The following is an 8,406-nucleotide window of genomic DNA, read 5'->3' on the forward strand; positions in this document are numbered from 1 at the left end:
GCCGGAATGCGAGAACGAGCATACGCTTACGCTTAGGTATATGTCTACGTAAAATGAGGGAGACTCGTCGGGAGGTGTCTCAATGTTAATGCTTTTCACAAAACACGGTGCAAATATTTCGTCCAGCGTTGTTTGAGTGCGCAAACAAAGCAAGGGACGTGTATACGAGTCTTGAGGTCAAGAGACGTTATCACACGTGCGAAAAGGATGAAGAGAGAGAGAGAGAGAGACTCTCGTTTCGGCTTCGCGAAAGCTTGAAATTGATAGATAATAAAGGCAATTTTCTGGCCCAGCAGACGTCAGGGAAAGTCTCCGCAAAGCAGCGTCAGATGCTCGGAGAGCATAAAAAAGAGGAGTACGCGTTATATGGGAGTGACAGCCACTCAGAAAGCGAGAAGAAGTGTGACTGTCCTTAGATGTGAGAATCATTGCTAATTAGGAGAGTTGAGTTAATGAGCCAAAACTTTCCTAAATAACGATAATGGAAGCAAACTGAGCATTCATCTAGTGAAAGTGACACTAGTGACAGTGAACTCATAATAGTTGATTAGCGTTGTCACAGGCTGTTATATATTTTTATTTTCTTATTTATATTTGGCAAACTATGAGAAGGTAGCCTACGTTAGAGCCGGCTATCCCAACGTCATGACAGTAATGTACAAGAATAAATAGCGCACGGTTATACAGTCACACGTGGCGGTTTCTATCTTCTAGTAACCTTGGGCAAACGCATTCTAACTATTTTTTCTATTTTTGACAAAGTTTCACCGAACGTTTTTGCATTTGGCTTCATTCGAAGGAATGACGATATATCAGCAATAGGGCGCATGCAAGCACTGCTGCAGTGGAAGAGCGGTTACAGCGCTCAACTACAATCTACGAGGTACTTGGTTCGATTCGCAGAATCACTGAGAACTTTTTTTTTCAAGAGGTTGCCCGGCCTGACATTATGCGTGGTGGCGGGTACTCATTTTTTGAGAAGTAGGCTTTCGCACTTACTTCTTTCACTCCCCTTTTGACCCAAAAACGCTGTATTGTGCTCCTTCAAAAATTAAACAATTCAGGGTTCATAATTTTTTCCTCCATTCTCTCTTATCGCAAAAGTGTCGAGTGCTGAAATACCAAATTATACCTGGTATATTACTTTTCACGTGTTTGGATATTCGACCAGCAACCAGTCTTCATGGTGTTTTAAAGAAAATCTACACATGCAGTGAGCTAACTGCTTGCATCCAAGTTGACTGCCTTTGTAGGGACACGCTTTCGTGCTAATTTGGTGGGCATCATCACATGCAGCAAGACCAAAGAGCACGGACAGTTAGCGCTGACGCGAACAGAGTGGTTAGTTTGTGTCTTCTCTCCCGCTATTTGTCATGCTGCACGCTTCAGTGTAATGTCGCTGTCAATGCTTAAAATGAACTATAGCAGTTAATCGATTTCTGCTGAGAGGGTCCCCTATTGTCAAGAATGGAACAGAACAATGACAATTTGATTTGTGTGATAAAGAGATGCCCTGCTTTTGGTTACTAGAATAAATTTCTAAACTGAAGTTTATTTTTAATAACAACAGTTCCAGTGCAGATGAAAGGTGCATGGACAAAATTTGTGTATTCAGCTTGACTAGGTTTGTGACCTTAATTGTAATTGCGAACCGGTATCACAGTATGCATAAATATCACACACATATACAACCACGGGTGATAGCTTGCTTATTCTGATTAAAATTGAAAGGTTGAAATCGACATATTCAACCAACGCAATGTGTACGCGATATGCCATGTAGAGTAGCTATGCTCTAAACTAATCTTCGCAGGTCCGTTACATTTTACCCAATTTCTTGCCCATGACTGTAGGTTGGTAAATAAAACAACTTCTTCGAAAACACATATTCTGTGTAAGGTTACATTTATTTTTATGCAGTACAAAATAAATTGAAATATGTAATGGCTCAAAAGAGAAATAACTAGAAACAAATTCAGCCATATCATTACCAAACTTACTCACCAATGATAAACGGATTCTCATTTAAAAGATACATACATACATACATACATACATACATACATACATACATACATACATACATACATACATACATACATACATACATACATACATACATACATACATACATACATACATACATACATACATACATACATACATATACGCACACACACATATACATATGTACACCCATACATACATACATACAATACACACACTCAGGTGTAAATAATAAAATGAATGGCTATAAAACAACAATTCTAATAAACTCATTTTGAATATACTACAGAAAGTAACTTACGAGAGAAATCCACCGGCACTGTTATGTCTGAACACGGTGTTTCTCGAACCATCTCGCAAAAGCTTGATGCATAATTTTCCGCTGATGCCCAGTGACAAGCACTCTTTATAAAAAACACAAGAATAAAGCCCTTGACAATGTCATGCTAAAGAAAAGGGCTGTGCATCAATATTTTGTACATGTCTGCAATATCACTCTATTTACATAGCTTGGCTCATTCACAAGCCACTAACAAAGCATGTTAGGACACTTGGGCTGAAAGTTGGCACAACGCGAGTAAATTCTAGACAATACATGAATAATACAAATATAAGCTACTAAGCTTCTTGGTGCAAACAGTGTTTATACTGACAGCTATAGGTGCCATTTCGTTTCCCCAAAACACTTCTCAAAAGTAGAATCAGCTTTATTTAGCTAAAAGTTTCTATTCTGGCGCGTCGTGGTGGCTCAACGGTGGAAGTGACTCTTTCGGCCAAGAAAACAAAGACCAATTATTTTTCCAGTTCGTGAATTCACCCCATGCTAACATTGAGGCAGCTGGTAGGAGTGCTTTTGGAGAGAGGAAACCACCACATTCCCACCAGTTGTGGCCTTGGGTAGCTACTTCACTTGGACAAAAATGATGAAAAACACTCCTCAAGAAGACTTCAAAGTTTGCACACCAACACAGTTCCCATACAGCTGCCTATTAGTCTGCTTGAAAAATATTGAGTTTACTGGTGAGCAAAGACTGTACACTATGTGAGGTGATGCTCCAGTGCACTGCATGTATGTCTTGCTGCTGGCCTCAACTGCGATGTTGCTCAGTACATATGTGTAAAATAAAAACTAATACTGTGCCACTGCCAAGTAATTATGGGTCATTTGCATGAAACAGGGACCACAATAAAAGAACATAACATTTGCCTTCACAACGTTCAAAAACTGTAAATAAATTTCCACAGAGTTTTCACAGTTCATCTGAGGATAGTAATATTGGTTGTAAACACAATCTTACTTCCACTAACAAACTATTCTAAGATGCCAGATTCAATATTAGAGTATACCAGCACTTTTGTAGGGCTAAACAAGTGTACAGGCACCTAGAAAAACACAAGTGAATGCATGCTATAGCTACATATAAAAATAAATACTTTTATTTCTAGTCTGAGTAGAGCTGCATAGATGATAAGTCACTTGCATTACATTATGAACAAACCTTTCCGAGCAAAGTATACATTTAAAAAGTTACACTTACACAGTAGATAAGTAGACTGTTGAAGGACGGACAGGCAGTGGGATAATACCCAAGCACTAAAATCTACTGTTGAGATATACTAGGAGTAGTGATGATCCTCTTCCTTCCAAATAAAATAATCCACATAGATTCACTTCCCAGAGCTTATACACTCATGGCATCATTGGTGCTATACAAATGAGTGTACACTGAAGGATTACATCGACTAAGTACATGATTACTGCATCCATGGCTTTACTTCTTGTACTACAAAGAATGCAAACACAGTTACCATAGGCGACCATGGATGCTGTGATTTCTGGCATGCAAATGTAGAGGCACGCAGGCACTTAACACACATGTTAAAAACTTCAGCTCAAAAATATTTGCCCTCTAACACTACAGCAGCCTTTAAATTAGTGTCATAGTTTGGTATCTTCCATGCAAAATTTAAATAATTTCGAATGCAAGCAAAGGAACTGCTGAATAATGCACTGCTAAGAAGTTAAGCAGCAGCTGCTCCTGACATCACAATGTGCTCTTTCTGCTGTTGTAAACTTTGAGCAGGAGAACAGTCACTGGCAGTCCCTTTATACTTGTTGGTCTTCTCTGCTCTGTTCTTGATACACTCTCCATGACCGTGGAGCACCGAACCCCTTGTTACTGCTGGAACTTAGAAAAATACAGATCATTGTTACAACAATGCTACATGCAAGAGTGTATAGTTGTCAATTATGTGCTCATATTTACAGATATTGTATTTTCAGAAGCCAATGACAAGCCTCAACACACACACACACAAACAGTGAAGGCTGAAAATATATTTAATATGATACAAGAGCAAAACCACAATGTTATAGATGAAGGCATGAAACTTCTGACAGGCATAAAAAGCCAATAGAGTTTCTTTTATTTCGACTTTACACTAGGTGCGAGAAGTAGACCACAAATAAGTTCACTAAGAAACACAAGTTAGACTGCATTACAACACAACAGCCAATGTTGATAACTTTAAGGCTGTCTAACATAGCCAGCTCACCATACCGCATATAGCAGCAAATGGGCAGTCTAGAAGACACAAAGAACTTGTGGATTATGAGTGTGCTGGTTGCTGACATCTATTATTCTAAAAGAAGAAAACCTTTCAAAAATGCACTTCATCAGGGGAAATAATCATACGCAACAAACAGAACGGGCTCCTACAGGTGCCACCAACACTAACCATTATTGTTGATACCAGTGTCTTGCCGGATGAATATGCTGCGTCCTGCACAGAACACCAAAGGAGCGCTCCATGACTTGGATTGCATGTGTGCTAGCTGCATCGCTCTGCTGCTGAAATAGGCTAGCCACAGTCAGAGAAATGAGAAGCCATGGCTTTGAAACACACTGAACGTCACCTTTAGAGATCAACAATGCATACTTAGGTCAGGTACAATTTGTAAAAAAATATATATCACTGTGCAATCGTGGTGAACATGTTCGGCTGAAACACAAGCAACAGCACTGAGAGAGAAAAAGCTACATTAGGTAAAAGATGCAGTTACTGGCCTTATGTCATCTGAGGCTTCTTCAATAGGTCTTTCTCCTTACAAGTTGTGAACAGCCAGGCAATTTTCACCCACTTGCCATTTCCTTCCAGAGCACTTGATCCACAGAGGGAGTCACAAGCTGGAGAGCTCAATAAGGAATCAAAGTATTTGTGCTCGTTTCAAAGCACAAGCTTTTGAGTCTCAGATTATTGGAGTTTCATTCATAAGCTGCAGGCTTTCAGCTTTCAACATTCTTAATTATCTTGCAATTTAGTCCTATAAATGTTGAATAAGAATTATGTGTAAGAATATTACAGGTATCCACTGAAAGCAACCATGTTTGGGTTTTCAATTTGTGCACAGTAAGTGGTGTTCACGTAATCGTTTGTATTAAAGAAAAACTATCCTTGCAGCCAGCCGTTAGGCAGTTTTGTGCCCTCGAAGCTCCCAAGCAGATTGCAGTCCTTCCAGATGAGGCTGCCGTGCATGCTTCCACGCCACATCCGCTGAATGATAACAGTCCGAGCAGTGACATAGGCTTGCACAGTTAGGGAGAACGTGTCCTTCCTATTTTTGTACAGGTGCTCCAAGTAATGATGAGGATTGGTGTGCCAGAATGTGCAACCGATGCATCACAGGACCTTAACAAACCAATCTCTGCGATCTGTGAAGAGCCAAAAACGAGATATTTAAAAACAATCATTAAAAGCACTCACTTCTAATACTTATTTGAGGAAGCTATCACTTCGTTAAAGTGACCAAAGTCTGCTATATACACTTTGAAATAAACTGAAGCCTCATGTAAAATTTACGTACCGCAATATATACGTCCTACTGAAGTATAGTACTACCACAGTGGTAATCATCTATAGAACTAATTTTCCAAAATAACATAAATTTTTAACTGCAACCTGGCTCCTGAAAAATAAATTCACATTAACTTTCCAACTGTCAAACGTGGTCAATCGACAGGCCCAACCTCATAATCAAACAAGAGCTCACTTGTATCAAATCACAAAAAACTTTTTATGTATTTGCTCCATAATATATGTATGTATATAACAGTAGTAGTAAATATTTCATGCTTCAACTTACCATAGAGAAACATTACATCTGATGGGCTTAAAAACTTGCACACGTTATAGAACTGCGTGAATTATAGTACCAGCGAAATTTAGTTCTGCAAGGTGAACTCACCGATGGCAGCATTTAGTGGCCGTCGGTGTCATAAGGAACCAAGTACGGCGAACAGGCAAAGGGCATCTGCAGACTGGAAGCTGCCAATGACAGCAATGAAGGGCTGGCCAGGCGTGCACGTCCATTGATAAAGTGTAAGAACTGGCCATGACCGGCTGTTGTCAAGGCTCTAGTGCCGTGCAAAACGATGGCCAGACGAACTCGGAAACCTGTAGTTAGGCGATATTGGCCTACAACTTCATCCAAAGCAAGGCACCGGTGAAATCTTTGCTTTTTTGGGGGGCTGGAGGGAAGCTTGACGTTCACGGGCTCTCGCTGCCACATAGAACTCTCAATTTGTTACCGAAGAACAGTCTAGGAGCGCTTCCAAAGTAACACGATCCACAACAGAATGTAGCATCTCGCAGTTTTGGTTGATCACATCACAGCGCTAGGACTATGGTTATCACAAAAAGGAGAAGTGACGACTTAACAAACAAAAGCGCCAAGCTGCCCCACCACGACTTCGCAGGGCAAAATAGTTATCAACGCTGTCTTTCAAGTTTCGGTCACACGAGCACAGCTTGTTCACAAGTCTTGGAACGTCAACACAGCACCACTGTTCACAACGAACATCGTTTCACTCCCGAACAGTACATTGCTCTCAAGTAAATAGAAGCGTGCGGGCTAACTAGTGGCGAAGCAAGAACCGAGCGCGTAGTTCATACGTTTCCGTACGTACTTGGGGTCACTCAAGTAACGTGTCAAAACGCTGTCAATCCGAAATGTCGCACAGCACCCAACAGAGACACTGGAAAGTCAAGCAAACGAACTGTTACCGGCACACAAACACACATTGCAGGCTTCTCGAGTGCTAGTTGCCGTCGATACATCGACGCCGATCCCCGCTTGATAACCACACCGACGCACAGGCTTCGCTGCGCTTCACCGTACACCATTGCACTGCCACAGCTTTCCGCACTGCTTACACGCACCGAAAGAGCTGCTGTAATCACAACACATCCGGTCAAACGCTGAAGTAACTCGTGCGAGAAGCGTTTGCTGAAAGTCGCACCGACCGATATGCTGTTTACGACGCCATGCTGTTTTCGACAACTGCGCAGCACATAAGATAATAAGAGAGCTCTTAGAAAGTACTTGCACTATTTTCACGGCGTGAAAAAAATTTCTCTTATGTGCGAGGGGGGTGATATGACGAACAGGACAGCCGTGCCAGATGAAAGAAGTGTTTTGGCAACGTCACGGAGTGAGCTGATGTAGAGGGTATTGCTTCACAACCAATCACAAGCTGTGCCTGTCGGCCAAGCCGTCGTCTGCTCGCGTTTGTCGTCTGCTTCGATCAGAGCATGCGACAGGGGATTCGCCTTCGCAACGCTATTATTCTCAGGTCAAGTGGTCGCTACGTCGCACAAAATACATGTCAGTGGCTCGCTCTACTTTTGAATGATGTTCGTGCGCCAAGTTAAATGGCTGGTAATTGACGCAGGGATGAATTCAGCCAAGGTTTGCTCTAGAATCGTGAAAGTTGGCATATTTTTGGTGTCATACAAAGTTACTAGGGTCATTTCATTCCGATTGCTTGCCATGGTATCCCGGTCCATATCGGTGTCTGAACAGTGAAGGTGAAGATGCATGATTTGTTTGTAGTTCCATGCGTAATCATGCGCACCCCTAATACGCTTTGGTTTACAAAGTACGCTTTGTTCCAGATCGTCCCAAAGTGTATCGACAGCTGTATTTCAGAGATCGCAACCATTGGACAGTTAGAGCCAATGAAAGTCCACTAGAGCACAAACTTTAGGAACCACTCACTGAAAACTTCCTCTCGTTTTTATTTCCAATAGCGTGCAAAGAATGTGCTCCCATTAACCTCTTTGGTGGTAATTTCCACCAATGAGGCAAGGATCTCGAGTCGCACTTTTAATTGGATGAGATGGGGCGCAACACAACAACATAACAAATAAGGTTGATCCTGTTTCATGTCGCGTTCGAATGCACCGATCATTCACGTATCACATTGGTTTTCATCCAACCACAAATCTTTACATGCGTAGTTTTATGCCATTGACGCCCAATAAAATTCTTCAATTACTGCGACTTCGAACTTATTGGACGATGGTGGTTGTCAACACCATCCACTGCGTACAAGGGAA

General features: G+C 41.4%; 1 long non-coding RNA gene across 1 annotated transcript; it reads right to left on the minus strand.

Moving 5' to 3' along the window:
- Positions 1–1,888: 1,888 nt before the first annotated feature.
- Positions 1,889–7,328, minus strand: LOC142817894 (uncharacterized). The gene is made up of 2 exons (XR_012895410.1): positions 4,747–7,328; positions 1,889–4,196 (listed from the first exon to the last, which is right to left on the minus strand). It is a non-coding gene; the product is annotated as an uncharacterized LOC142817894 (long non-coding RNA).
- Between the last annotated feature and the right edge of the window lie 1,078 nt (positions 7,329–8,406).

The sequence above is a fragment of the Rhipicephalus microplus genome, chromosome 5 (genome assembly GCF_043290135.1).
Source record: "Rhipicephalus microplus isolate Deutch F79 chromosome 5, USDA_Rmic, whole genome shotgun sequence".
In the NCBI taxonomy this organism is placed as follows: domain Eukaryota; kingdom Metazoa; phylum Arthropoda; class Arachnida; order Ixodida; family Ixodidae; genus Rhipicephalus; species Rhipicephalus microplus.